Genomic DNA, 11,289 nt, shown 5'->3' with positions numbered 1-11,289 from the left:
ATGCAGTTCTGAGTCAACCAAGGCTCCGTCAACCTCTGTTTAATAGCCTGATGCTTCTCAGCTGAGCTTCTTAATTAAGTTGCAATAAGAGTTGGCCCTTAAGAAACCCCCCAAACACCTGAGTTCTTGTCTTAATATCCTTTACTAGTGGTAGTGCCAGCAAAGAATTGAAAAAAGGTCATTCACCAGCCTCTGCAATCTCCTCTTCAGTTCCACTAAGAAAAGATGTGTTTAAAGTAAGAACAAAATAAAACTGTTTCATTTTAATCTTATTGATCTTAGACATACACTCCAAGTAGAACCAGAATGTTTTTCTGAGGCTCTTCATGACAAGTGCTCTCCACCCATCATGATAACCCCTAATTAAACATAGAGGGCTGAAATTACGCTGTAGCAGCAAATGCTCCCAAATCTCAGTGGTAACTGATTCAAAAATGTGTTTGTTGTCTATGAACTTAGATGCTTATTTTCCTTCTCATGTGAGGTTCACTGAAGGTCCAGGTGGTCCTCGAGGGGAGTGTCCCTGAGTAGACTCAACGATCGCGGAGGCTGAGGGGGGACTCTGTCTTGGTGTCCCACCAAGCGTGGTGTGGATCTCGCAGCGCTGGCTCCCCCATCATGGCGCAAGGTGGAGAGCTCTGGAGCTCACTCACCTGCCATGAAATGCTTCAGTGAAGTGACCCACAATGCCTCTTCCATCCACACCAACCATTGAGAGCATGCCTCCTGGCCCCACTTAGCTTAAAGGGCACTGGGAAGCATGGAACCTCTATTTCTGGAGATGAGACCATGGAAAATCATTAGTCAAATCCACTTCATCTGCCTTCGTTAATCAAGGACATGCATGTCCTCCAAGTGGCATGTAGCTTAATAAGATGTTTGTCCAGTTTTTTTTTTTTTTCCCCTCCAGAAACTTGGAGTCAGCTGTGCCTAGTTTGAGCTGGTTAGAATTGAATAAGTTAAGATAGGCTAGGACCACCAACTGGGCATGCACCAGCTCCCCTTAACGACCTTCAGATGTCAGAGGGCTAAAAATGCCACCCTCTGATTGGCTGAATGCCTTCACCTGTGAATCCGTGTTCCATGAAGAGGCCGGAGGCTTAGTCACGCCTGCGCAGAAGGACAGGCTGCACCTGTTTCCGATCACCTTTCCCCACGCTCCCCAGGCTCAGCCCGCCCTGCTGCTTTATCCCCTAACCCATAAATACCCCAGCCACTCACCCTCTTGTGGGGGCCTGAGCTGAGATTGGTTTTTGTCACTTCTGCACTTGACTGTCCTGCAAATACCTTGTCTCTTCTGCAAATATCAGCGTCTCAGGGTCTGGGTTTGCTTTGCATCAAAGAGAACCTGATGAGTCAGCTAGAAGAAGAGGACGATGCTTACAGGCAACGAAAGCTTCTCTCAAACCCTTTTCACACTGAAGTCTGCTATAGTAGAATTCCAGAGCCACTTGGTAGAAACAACTTTTTTTTTTTTCAAAAGAAAAGAATTTTTTGAACTTCCTTCTAAAAGGGGTGGCAGGATGGGAGTGACGCCCTGGGTCACTCTGGGACCACAGAGGAAGGTCTGGCTTCACTTGCTTATGTTGTCTCCACCATGGAGTGTGAGCTCCATGGACGAGGGCTGAGCCGGCTCTGTTCATGTTGTGTTCCAACTCGTGTCTGGCATGTAGTGGCTAGTGCATATACAGCGGACAGGGGAGGGAGGGGAAACCAGGAAGGCCTGATGCCCAATGTGACTGTATCTGAAGATGGAGCCTGGAAGGAGGTCGTAAGGGTGGGGCCCTAATCCATTAGGGCTGGTGTCCTTATATAGAAGAGGAGACGCCAGAGCTATCTTCTCATGCACAGAGAAAAGACCATGCTCCTCCCTGAACATGGTTCCTTCCTGAGACGGGCAGGGTCCCTGAGGGGATAGTTCAAGACCCCCCTCTGACTTCACCATGTAGCTGATGAAAGCACTGAACAGAGGGGGACATATGTTAAAAATGCAGACCTCCAAGTCGGTGCTGTCTTAGGTGAAGGAGGCAGAATCATCTGTCCCTTGGAAGAAAAGAAAAAACCTTTAGTTCATACCTGTTTCGGGGTGTGGAACAGTGGCTGCTTTTTCTACTTGACTAGCTGGTGAGTTAGTGAGGGTGGGGGTCTCTTAGGGGAAGCATTTCTCTCCATTCTTGGAGATCTCGGTCAGAAGGAAACATTCGCCACTGCAGGGCCTGTTACATACCTCCTGTCCACACTCCGGGCCCTGGGCAGGCCTAGTATCAGCACAAATGTCATCTAAGAGGTAGCCCCACAGCCATCCCACTAGAGTGACACCATTGTCTCCACCTGTGACCATAAACCTCTCCCCAAGCCTCAACTTCCTCATCAGTAAAGAGAGACTAACTCCTCCTCCCCCAAGGTTGCCGTGAGGGTCATCGGGGCCTGGCAGGCCACAGGGGCCCAGCTCCAGGAGTTGGGTGGCTGTCTATGGGAGTGAAACCCCGTGTGGCCAAGTCGTCTTTTTTTTACAGACAACTTGGAAACCTGGTGGTTTTATTTGGAGTTTCCCAACTAATTAAATTTCAACAGCCTGTGGCCCGGATGCACCTGAGGCTGTCAATTTTCTGACCTGAGTGCAGGAGGGAAGAACTGTAAACTAGGAGTTCAAATGTTGTGAAAGTTGCTCAGTCGCGTCTGACTCTTTGCGAGTCCATAGAATTCTCCAGACCAGAATACTGGAGTGGGTAGCCTTTCCCTTCTCCAGGGGATCTTTCCAACCCAGGGATTGAATCCAGGTCTCCCGCTTTGCAGGCAGACTCTTTACCAGCTGAGTTATAAGGGAAGCCCAAGAATACTGGAGTGGGCAGCTTATCCCTTCTCCAGCGGATCTTCCTGGCCCAGGAATTGAACCAGGGTCTCCTGCATTGCAGGCGCATTCTTTACCAACTGAGCGATCAGGGAAGTCCTCAGGCGCTTGTAGTAGTAGTCGCTCAGTCGTGTCCGACTTTTGCGACCCCATGGACTGTAGCCCACCAGGCTCCTCTGTTCATGGGATTCTCTAGGCAAAAATACTGGAGTGGGTTGCCATTTCCTCCTCCAGGGGACCTTCCAACTGTACATAAAGGAGACTTCATTAATGTGCATTAGAGGATACCCCAGGTTAACCTGTCATAGAAAACTGTCTCTTGAGTCTTTAAATTCTGTACTAATTCTATACCTCTGGTTGGCCTATTTGTTTGTTTGTTTAGGTTTTAAGGTGAATGACCTGGGGCTGTTATTTCCATCAGCCTAATTGAGAATCTAAAGGCACAGTTGAAATGTCTATTTTTCTTGCTATCCTCAGAAGTGAAGTGAAAGTCCCTCAGTCGTGTCTGACTCTCTGCGACCCCCGTGGACTACAGTCCATGGAATTCTCCAGGCCAGAATATTGGAGTGGGTAGCCTTTCCCTTCTCCAGGGGATCCTCCCAAGCCAGGGATCGAACCCAGGTCTCCCGCATTGCAGGCGGATTCTTTACCAGCTGAGCCACAAAGGAAGCAAATAAGGGGAAATGAAGCTAAACCTGGAACAGGAAAGGTTTAAATGTGTGAAGGGTGTCCAGTTAGCAAACTTATAAACACTTTGGCAACAGTTTAAATCACAACCTTATTTTGTTGCTGTTGCATTCATATTTATTCCAATACCTGAGACATTTAAGGCACTCAGTGATATGGGCCTTGATTTCTAGTCTACTTAAGAAAGTCGCTCAGTCGTGTCCAACTCTTTGTGACCCCATGGACTGTAGTCTACCAGGCTCTTCCGTCCATGGGGTTTTCCAGGCAAGAATACTGGAGTGGGTTGCCATTTCCTTCTCCAGGGGATCTTTCCGACCCAGGGATTGAACCCAGGTCTCCCGCATTGTAGGCAGACGCTTTACCATCTGAGCCACCAGGGAAGTCTACTGAAAGAGTGCTTTAAATTTCACAGGACGTGTATTCTGCACCCCCGAACCAAACTTCCTCAGAAGAGACTGCTGCAAATTTACTCCATGATTCTCATTCTTTTCAGCTTACAATACAAATAACTCACTTTTTGCAACCTAGGTCTTATAATAAAGCACTGCTGAAAAATTAAATAGAAGAATGTTCAGTTGCCATATAGGCTACAAAAATGATTTGCTGGTGGTGATTTTTAAGCTTGATTCTAAATAGATTTATGAAGAATGGTACTTGGAAGACATGGTTCAAATTTTGCTACTTAAGGTATCTTGAGATTATAGGCTCACTCTCCCTAAAATTTCAAAAAGCATAGAGCTTAGGCTCTTAAGGGTATAGCAGTGATAAAAACTTTCATAGTCATTTCTAAAAAGCAACACTTGATAGTTTTCTGTCTCCAATGGTTCTCTAATATACATGTAGAAGGAAGGCAACAGGAAACCAAGAATAAAAATAGCTGAGCTCTCCACAATTGGGCTTTCTGCTTGCTTTCCTTGCTCAAAAGAGGAGACACCATCTCCTCTTTATGAAGCAATAGAGGCTTCATAGACAACTGGGCCACTCCAGTGACGGTCGGCATCTGATGCCCCATATCTCTCAGTTGTTCTTGTTGCCAGTGGTCGGCCTGGCGATGGTGGTGAAATGGGAGCAATTAATCTGTAGAGTAATCTGTAAAAACATCTTACTGCTCTGTATTTTCTTGAACACTGCTAACTGCTTTCTGGATGTTTTTACACTTTTCCTCCAAATCACAGAATCTCTCCTCCCAAAGACTGATTAACTGGTAAAGTTCCTGTTGAATATATTTTCTTTGCTTTCTTCACGTCTTCAGTTTTCACACAGCTTCTGTGATTCAGCCAAGGAAGAAACTATATTTTAGTTCACGTAGATTGTTAACACGGTGTACTAAGAAAGCCATCCATTTCCTTCTGATCTTCTATCTTATTAGCCACAATAGACAAAGTCTTGAAAATATTCTTCAGCTGACTACTGATTTCCAGGATAGATGCCACAGTGGGGGATAAAGCTGTTCCCAGTGACCTGAGGAGGTCAGTAATCAATTCCTGAAATACAGTTCTACTTTCTGCCATTAACGGTTCTTTCAATATCATATCAGACATCTGAGAAACAAGTGTAGACACATTTTCTGGAATCGATGCGAGAGACCCAAGTGCTGCGGTAATGGTGTCTGATGCAGGCGTACTGGATGTCGGCAGGGCACCAAGCAAGGGCTCGTGAACGTCTAGCATGGCCTTTGTTTCATGCTGCCACCCTTAATTCTTCCATATTGTTAAACAGACTATTCAAGTCTTTGCCAAAAACATCTTGAACTTCTGCGTTATGCTGATCAACTGCCTTTCCTTCAACTGTGTTAAGCAACCCACTGGCAGCATCATGAAGTCTCTCCTCCGTACTTCACAAAGCGGAGGTGATATATTCTTCAACAAGCTGTAATTTCATTTCCTGCAAATGTCTTTGAGTGGTTTCAAGTTCCTGTGTCTTACTTTGCAGGTCAGATTTGCACGGGTTAAGTTCATTTTTACTGTCCATAAACAATTCTGTAACCCTATTTAGCTCTTCCTCAACAGCAGCAATTTTTTCAACCAGTTCTACAATTTCTTCCTCCTGAACACTTAGTTTTCCACTCATAGCTCTAACGTTTTCTTCAGAAATGTACACTCCATTTTTTTCACGAGTTGCAGCAAGATCCCGTTTCAGATGCTCTATCTCTTCTGTATATTCCTTAATCAGAGCTTTCTTGGTGAGTTTCTGGTTAACCTCAGGCTTTCTTTGCTCTATGAGCATATTCCAATGTACTCAGTCTCCTCCAGGTTGAGAGATGCAGAAGAAACTGTTGCCATGATTGATGTTCTTGTACATCCCCCAAGAGAGTCCTGGAGGATTCTAGTCCGTTTAGATTCTCGATAAGGAACATGAGGTGTTCTTTCTACAAGAGCAGTAATAATCCTTCCCAGAGTCAAAGGGACTGATTGATATTTCCAGCTTCCCGAGGTCTCTTGTCAACTGCTCCAGAATGGCCAATGTTCTCACTGCCTGCAAGATCAACCTGAATCAGCTTTCTTGGTGATTTTCTGGTTAACCTTAGGCTTGTTGAGTATGTTCTTTGCTCTAGCCCAATTCTGCCACCTCCTTTCCCCATCATGTTGCCAAGACTCGGTTCTTATAACTTAGGGATACTAATGACACATTTGTCCAGTGGCCAATGGACTGCTGTGACATTCAAATGAAAGGTATTGGTAAAGTGAAATTCATTCATTCACGAGTAATTATTGATGGGTTGTTCTAGATCCTTAGGAAAATGATGGAGTAATAATTGAAGGTTGGAACTCTGAACACCCCCCCACCCCACCCCCTGCCCCGCACACACAATACACACACACACACCCGTAGACCAAATCCTGGCTTCCTTACCCACAAACTGTGGGAGGATTAATAATACTTGAAGAGTTATTGCCAAATTTGTGCTCCAACTCTTTGTGTCCGACTCTCTGCGACCCCATAGACTGGAGCCTGCCAGGCTCCTCTGTCTGTGGGATTTTTCAGGCAAGAATACTGGAGTGGGTTGCCATTTCCTCATCCAGAGCATCTTCCCAACCCAGGGACCAAATCCATGACTCTTTCATCTCCTGCATTGGCAGGCAGATTTTTACCACTGCTCCGTATTTGCAAAGCATTTACCACACAGACAAAAGTTGCTATAAAAGTCTTTGAAAACAAAAGATTTCTTTGACATAAACTAGGTTGAATTACTCTTTAAGGAGACAACTGAATATCTTATATCAGAAGAGGTAAGATAGAGCAGTACACACCAGTATAACAAAATTCTTTACATATAAAATGAAGTTTTAATTATGAATCATTAGCCGTTAGGAACACAGATGTCCAGGATGCCTTACTTTACTTGGGTTACAAATAAAGATTAATTCTACTGCCATTAGAGCAGCCTAGGTTTCTTTTTATTAATTACCCAAGTGATATGTGAATATGTTCCTTTAATAAGTAATGAAAACATTTAGACGAGGCTAAAGTTCTCTGTGATATCTGATGTAATTCTCCCATAACACATGAGGAAAAAAATGATCTCAGTAGCTTGAAATGACAGCGTTATCTGCTCAGATTTGTGTCCATGGCTGGGCAGTGGGCATCTGACTCCACAAGACCCTGACTTACAGACCCGAAATGGCAGTTTCTTGCCATCTAGAAAGTGACACCGCAGCAAGAAAGCAAGACACATCATGGATCAGAGTGACACGCACTTCCCGTCCCATTCCACTGGCCCTTGTTAGGCACATGGACACTCCCGGGTCACAGGTGACAAGGGTCAATCCTATCATGCACTTGACTCCATCCCTGACCTTGGGAAAGCTGCTTAATTTCCCTGCGTCTCAGTTTCCTCGTGTGTGAAATGAGAATAGATACAATACTAATTTCAGGGCATTGATAAGTAAAATAAGTGTGAAGTGCTTACAATGGTGTTCAAAGTCTAGCCAGGATGCTGATGAAGACGACGCTTTGCGTCTGTAAGCGCTGTAGTCTAAGTGTCTTGTGCTAGCCTGTAATTTATAAGCAGCTGCATTTTCAACCCACAGAATAATCTTCCATTGTGTTCCATAACTTTGGTGTGTGCACACACAGATGAATGTAATGCATATAAAACATACCTATTTCTGTTTCCATGCAAACATTGAGACCCAATTTTAATGCTTTCAGTCTGAGGCTACAGCACAATTTATAGAGCAACCAGTGGGTGGATGCTGGATATTTCCTCATGTGAGCAAGAGAAGACGGGCTGCTTTCAACAGGCAGTTCTGGCCCATGTGCCCACTGGCCTTTGGCAGTCTGATGTCAGAGGCGACGTGAATCAGGGCGCTCAGATGCTTGAACGGTGACACCGTTGGAAACCCGGAGTCTTTCTTGGCCCATTTAGAACAAGCACTGTTGGCTTCTCAAAAATTAGTTTATTTTTTTTCCTTCTGGGAAACTGAGTATTAATTCATCCTCATAAAGCACATGTCTCGGGAATAGCCAACCAGCCACTAATATTCACTTCCCTTTAGCTAGTTTGTCTGTGTTATTAATACCATGCAGCTCCATGCTCTTCCACATCCCCATGACAGTCAATCATCTGGTCAATTTGATTTTTTTAAGCCTTAATTGAACCCCTAAAATGTGTTTACTCTGTGCATTAAGGTTATACTTATCAAATCGGAACTATACTCCCTCCTTAAATTATCTTGAAAACAAAATCAATAGTTTATTTAACCAGAGTCAAAAGAAAAAGAAAAGGGAAAAAAATGCCCTGGGGAATTTGTGTAATAAGTTTTACTTAGAAAGAAACAATGTGGATAAACGGGGAAGGAATTTCAGTGTGAGGCAAAGAATATGGGGTAGCTTGGAGGAATAGACAGGCACCTAATTTAATATTGTTCCTTTCTGTGCAGTTTCTTACAAAATAGGTCACCAGCTTTTGTTGCTTTCTGAGCAAGCCATAGGAATAAACAACCGGCTGACATTTTTTAAATATGACAGCAGCTGGATTTAATACAGGCATTTATAGCATTTCTTTAACCAAATATTTGAGATCATTAAAAAACTGGGCTGACTATTAATGCCTCCAAATTGGACTCCGGGGGGAAAATTTGATCTAATTCAGATGCCTCTACCTAAGCTCCCAGTGTGTTTTACATTTGCAGGTTCTCAGTTTTTCTGCTCCGGGTCATAGCTCCTCTGTATTGAGAAATGAGGATCTCCATGGAGTGACAGATACAGCCCAATATTCTCTAAAACCGGGGTCCCCAACCTCTGGGATCTGACGCCTGATAATCTAAGGTGGAGCTGATGTAATAATAATGAAGTGTACAGTAAGTGTTACGTACTTGAATCGCCCCAAAACCATCCCCCCAACCGGGTCTGTGGAAAAATTGTCTTCCATGAAACTGATCCCTAGTGCCAAACACTAGGGAACAGCTGGGCTGAGATCCGAGCCTTTCCATTAACTAATCTTCTACTGGCACTTTGAGGATATCCGACAGTAAGCAGGAGGCAACTTTTTCTTCCAGAAAAGCTGATGAACGTCTCCTGGGGGATGGATGGTTGGATTGAAGTCTAAACATAAGAGGAAACAAGAGGGTTGGTTATTTCGTCCAGCTTCCAGATCTTTCCAAGTTGCTTCCCTTTTGGATCTACATGTGCTGGTCCTGCAAGTCTTAGAATTCTCATCGAGTCAGATGAGAATTGGGAATCCTGCAGCTCAACTCCTCATCTTCATTAGCTCTTCTGTGTCCTTTTTCATCAAATATTTCCTGAGCGTTCCCTGGCACCTGGCCTTAATCCAGGCTCTGTGCTGACGGTGGAGACCGTGGAACAGAATAGCTGTGATCTTTGCCCAATCTGAGAGAATAGAAAATAAAGGACCTACAAACAGATAAACAAGATAGTTTCAGGTGCTGAGAAGCACCATGAAGCAAGCAGGACCAAATATTATGTCACGGTCTCTAATATCTAGAGTCCCGAAGCGTCCATGCTCTATTCTTTTCAAAAACTTGATTCACAAATTTGTTTCACCTGGTGACCTTCCCATAGCTTTCCAACACAGCTGCTGCTTCTTTTTTTTTTAAATTTGGCTTAAGTTAACTAGAGCCAGTCTCTCCTGTTTGTGACCAAAGAGCCCAATGGATACAGAAATAGCGAAAAATAATCAAGGATTCTTCCTAACAAGATTGTCCTCAGAACTTCAAATGCAATTGGAGGAGAAGGGTAAGACCTGCCCTGTTCAGAGGAGACACTTGGCAGGGTTTTGGCTGTCCTGCATGTCAATTGGAAAAAAAAAAAAACACAACTTGAGAGTTCTGAGTCGTTTCCTGGAGGCAAAGTGAGGACTAGACCGCAGAAGACAGTGTCTTGGATAGCTCTGATGAACTGCCCTGAAGGAGGTCAGTGATCTGAGTGAGGGGGGTGCTTGCATCAAGCTCGTATTTTGGCAGAAGCTTGCTGCCAGTCACAAGGAGCAGGTGTGTGTTTGTGATTTTAGTGCTTTGCTAGCTACGGGGAGATGCAAGAATCTGGGCTCATAAGATCTTCTCCTGAAACTATCTAACATGTGACGTGTTCTGCCAGTTTTGCCCAGAGTGCCTCACTCTGATGTGTTGAAGGCCAGTGACTGCAGTGGCTTGTGACTTAATCCTTGTAGGGGCAGATGGCGCTTGGCACTTGTATCTAAACACTGCCAATGTCTGCGGGGGAATTCCCGTCTTAGCTGCCATCCCATCCCCTGCTTCCATGACCTCTCCTGCAGGTAGGGCTCTCACCTGACCAGGGCTTGGCCAGTTGGCAAGTGGAGGCTTCCCTGAAAGCTGGTGATGCAGAGAAGCAGGGTTAGAGACGACTCTGAGCTGATGATAGGGGCATCATGACTTGTCTCCAGAGACAGCTGGGACCAAAGTGCTGGAATCCAGTGCTCAAGTTAACACTGCAGAGCTCCACAGTGTAACTGAGACAGGATTCCTAGCTACAGAGACTCCCAGAAGCCTGATTTGCTGTCCCTCCCAGAGAGCTGGGGAACTTCCTGTTGTCACTTATTAAATTCCTTTCCTGCTTGAGTTGAGTGGACACAGGTGACCAAGCCCCTTGACAGAGGCGTGGTCAGGACCTTCCTCTCCACGTGCCCATCCTTTCTGAGTCTGAACAGCTGGTGATCCTCAGAGCCACCGAACTGTCTGACTGGGGAGTGGGGGAACCTTTCCTTGTCGCCTGCCTGAAGCAGCTGACAGACTAACAGAGCAGAAAACGTTTTTTGCTTCACAGTATGAAAATTGGATGGTAAATCAATGGTGGGCCATCTGTGAACACATTCCCACAAATGCCAAGTGTTCTGAGTTGGTGGACAACAAGTCCCTGGAGAGTTCTTCTCAGCATCGATATTCATAACAATGAAGATGGATTCTCCTGAGGGGTGGGGTAGGGAATAGGGCTGGTCACAAAGTGGGGGAGAAGCCGCCCTGGCTCCTGAACCTCGTGAGGAGTGAGACACAGAGGGTTGGAGGTTGAGGGGAAGGAGAAGAGTCAGGATCAAGTGAAAAGAATACGTTGGCTGCTGGGTCTGACCTTCCTGGCTGCTCCCCAGTATCCATGATCTCTTCTGGAGTCGTGGAATCCCCGAGCCTTATCTGATCACTCGGAACATGTTGGGAACTCATGCAGGGGCTCATGGCCAGTTCTAATCAGTGGGAACATGAGTGTAAGCACTGTGTTCAAATTCTGGGAAGTATCGTAAGGACCGCAAGCTGCTTTCCGGTTTCCTGCAGCTGGAA

The 11,289-nt window shown here is 45.2% G+C and overlaps 1 pseudogene; it reads right to left on the bottom strand.

The window, feature by feature from the left end:
• Positions 1-4,216: 4,216 nt before the first annotated feature.
• Positions 4,217-6,122, bottom strand: LOC133258800 (kinesin-like protein KIF11; annotated as a pseudogene).
• Between the last annotated feature and the right edge of the window lie 5,167 nt (positions 6,123-11,289).

The sequence above is a fragment of the Bos javanicus genome, chromosome 13, assembly GCF_032452875.1.
Source record: "Bos javanicus breed banteng chromosome 13, ARS-OSU_banteng_1.0, whole genome shotgun sequence".
In the NCBI taxonomy this organism is placed as follows: Eukaryota; Metazoa; Chordata; class Mammalia; order Artiodactyla; family Bovidae; genus Bos; species Bos javanicus.
The sequence above is the reverse complement of the archived record's forward strand: the minus strand, read 5'-3'. Positions and strand labels throughout refer to the sequence as shown.